General features: G+C 43.1%; 1 pseudogene; it reads left to right on the forward strand.

Annotated features, from left to right (window-relative positions):
* The first annotated feature begins 229 nt into the window (after positions 1-229).
* Positions 230-2,650, forward strand: LOC116356218 (trichohyalin-like; annotated as a pseudogene).
* Positions 2,651-3,218: the final 568 nt, after the last annotated feature.

Here is a 3,218-nt window from a genome sequence, read left to right on the forward strand (position 1 = left end):
TGAACGATTGCCTTTACTGTATGGCTGTAGTGGTAAGACATTGAACACACTCTATTGTAGATTTACAATGATCACCTGTCATGTTTTTATTAATCTGTGAAACTGTAATACTACTTTTGTTTCATTTGGTGTTTCATTTGACATTTGGAATAGAGAGGAGAGGAGAAGAGAAGAAAAGAAAAGGAGAGAAGGAGAGAAGAAAAGAAGAAAAGAGGAGAGAAGAAGAGGGGAGTGAAGAAGAGAGAAGGAGAGAAGAAAAGAAGAAAAGAGGAGAGAAGAAGAGGGGAGTGAAGAAGAGAGAAGGAGAGAAGAAAAGAAGAAAAGAGGAGAGAAGAAGAGGGGAGTGAAGAAGAGAGAAGAGGAGAGAAGGAGAGAAGAAAAGAAGAAAAGAGGAGAGAAGAAGAGGGGAGTGAAGAAGAGAGAAGAGGAGAGAAGAAGAGCGGAGAGGAGAAAAGAAAAGAAAGAGGACAGAAGAAGAGAGGAAAGAAGGAGAGGAGAGAAGAAGAGAGGTGTGAAGAGAGGAGAAGAGAGGAGAGAATAGAGGAGAGAAGAGAGGAGAAAAGAAAAGAGGAGAGAAGAAGAGACGAGAGGAGAGAAGAGAAGAAGAGAGGAGAGAAGAGGAGAAGAGAGGATGGGAGAGGAGAGGAGAGAAGAGAAGAAGAGAGGAGAGAAGAAAGGAGAGGAGAAAAGAAAAGAGAAGAAAATAAGAGGAGAGAAGAAGAGAAGAAAAGAGGAGAGAAGAAGAGAGGATAGGGGAGAAGAAGAGAGGAGTGAAGAAGAGAGAAGGAGAGAAGAAAAGAAGAAAAGAGGAGAGAAGAAGAGGGGAGTGAAGAAGAGAGAAGGAGAGAAGAAAAGAAGAAAAGAGGAGAGAAGAAGAGGGGAGTGAAGAAGAGAGAAGAGGAGAGAAGGAGAGAAGAAAAGAAGAAAAGAGGAGAGAAGAAGAGGGGAGTGAAGAAGAGAGAAGAGGAGAGAAGAAGGGCGGAGAGGAGAAAAGAAAAGAAAAGAGGACAGAAGAAGAGAGGAAAGAAGGAGAGGAGAGAAGAAGAGAGGTGTGAAGAGAGGTGAAGAGAGGAGAGAAGAGAGGAGAGAAGAGAGGAGAAAAGAAAAGAGGAGAGAAGAAGAGACGAGAGGAGAGAAGAGAAGAAGAGAGGAGAGAAGAGGAGAAGAGAGGAGAGGAGAGTAGAGAAGAAGAGCGGAGAGAAGAGAAGAAGAGAGGAGAGGAGAGAAGAAGAGAGGATGGGAGAGGAGAGGAGAGAAGAGAAGAAGAGAGGAGAGAAGAAAGGAGAGGAGAAAAGAAAAGAGAAGAAAATAAGAGGAGAGAAGAAGAGAAGAAAAGAGGAGAGAAGAAGAGAGGATAGGGGAGAAGAAGAGAGGAGAAAAGAAGAGAGGAGAGAAGAGAAGAAGAGAGGAGAGAAGAAGAGAGAAGAGAAGAAGAGAGGAGTGGAGAGGAGAGAAAAAGAAGAAGAGAGGAGAAGAAGAGGAGAGAAGAGAAGAAGAGAGGAGAGAAAAGAAGAAGAGAGGAGAGAATAGGAGGGAAGAAAAGAAAAGGGAAGAATAGAGGAGATGAGAGAAGAAGAAAAGAGGAGACAAGGGGAGAGAAGAAGAGAGGAGAGGAGAAAAGAAGAAAGGAGAGAAGAAGAGAGAAGAGAAGAAGAGAGGAGAGAAGAAGAGAGGAGAGGAGAGAAGAAAAGAGAAGAGGAGAGAAGAAGAGAAGAAAAGAAAAGAGGAGAGAAGGAGAGAAGAAGAGAGGAGAGAAGAAGAGAGGAGTGAAGAAGAGAGAAGAGAGGAGATAAGAAGAGAGAAGAGGAGAAAAGAGGAGAGAAGAAAATAAGAAAAGAGGAGAGAAGAAGAGGGGAGTGAAGAAGAGAGAAGAGGAGAGAAGAAGAGTGGAGAGGAGAAAAGAAAAGAGGACAGAAGAAGAGAGGAGAGAAGGAGAGGAGAGAAGAAGAGAAGTAAAGAGGAGAAGAGGAGAAAAAGAGAGGACAGGACAGATGAAAAGAAAAGAGGAGAGAAGAAGAGAGTAGAGAGGAGAAGAAGAGAGGAGAGAAGAGAGAGGAGAGGAGAGAACAAGAGAGGAGAGAAGAGAGGAGAGGAGAAAAGAAAAGAGGAGAGAACAAGAGAGGAGAGAAGGAGATGAGAGAAGAAGAGAGGTGTGAAGGGGAGAAGAGAGAGAAGAAGAGAAAAGAGCAGAGGAGAAAAGAAAAGAAAAGAAAAGAAAAGAGAAGAAAAGAGGAGAGGAGAGGAGAGGAGAAAAGAGGAGAGAAGAAGAGAGGATAGGAGAGAAGAAGAGAGGAGAAAAGAAGAGGAGAGGAGAGAAGAGGAGAGAAGAAGAGAGGATAGGAGAGAAGAAGAGAGGAGAAAAGAAGAGGAGAGGAGAGAAGAGAAGAAGAGAGGAGAGAAGAAGAGAGGAGAGAAGAGAAGAAGAGAGGAGTGGAGAGGAGAGAAAAAGAGCGAAGAGAAGAGAAGAAGAGGAGAGAAGAGAAGAAGAGAGAAGAGAAGAAGAGAGGAGAGAAGAGAAGAGAAGAAGATTGGAGAGAAGAGGAGAGAAGAAAAGAAAAGGGAAGAAGAGAAGAGATGAGAGATGAGAAGAAGAGAGGAGAGAGGAGAAAAGCAGAGAGAAGAGAGGAGAGAAGAAGAGAGGAGAGAAGAGAAGAAGAGAGGAGAGAAGAAGAGAGGAGAGAAGAGAAGGGAAGAAGAGAGGAGTGGAGAGGAGAGAAAAAGAGCGAAGAGAAGAGAAGAAGAGGAGAGAAGAGAAGAAGAGAGAAGAGAAGAAGAGAGGAGAGAAGAGAAGAGAAGAAGATTGGAGAGAAGAGGATAGAAGAAAAGAAAAGGGAAGAAGAGAGGAGATGAGAGATGAGAAGAAGAGAGGAGAGAGGAGAAAAGCAGAGAGAAGAGAGGAGAGAAGAAGAGAGGAGAGAAGAAAGGATAAGAAAAGAGGATAGAAGAAGAGAGGAGAGAAGAGGAGAGAAGAGGAGAGAGAAGAAGAAGAGAGAAGAGAGGAGAGAAGAGGGAGAGGAGAGAAGAAGAGAGGAGAGGAGAGAAGAAAAGAGGAGAGAAGAGAAGAAGAGAGGATACATCTTAAAGTGGAATAAAGTTTAGGGTGTGTGGAGAGATTCCTCCATATTCAGGGAGCCAAGTGAGTTTACACAGTGGTAAATTATTATTATAATATAGTTTTTTAAGCCATTAGCGAATGTAAATAGTTATTTTCTGTCAAT

The sequence above is a fragment of the Oncorhynchus kisutch genome, linkage group LG21 (assembly GCF_002021735.2).
Source record: "Oncorhynchus kisutch isolate 150728-3 linkage group LG21, Okis_V2, whole genome shotgun sequence".
NCBI classification, from domain to species: Eukaryota; Metazoa; Chordata; class Actinopteri; order Salmoniformes; family Salmonidae; genus Oncorhynchus; species Oncorhynchus kisutch.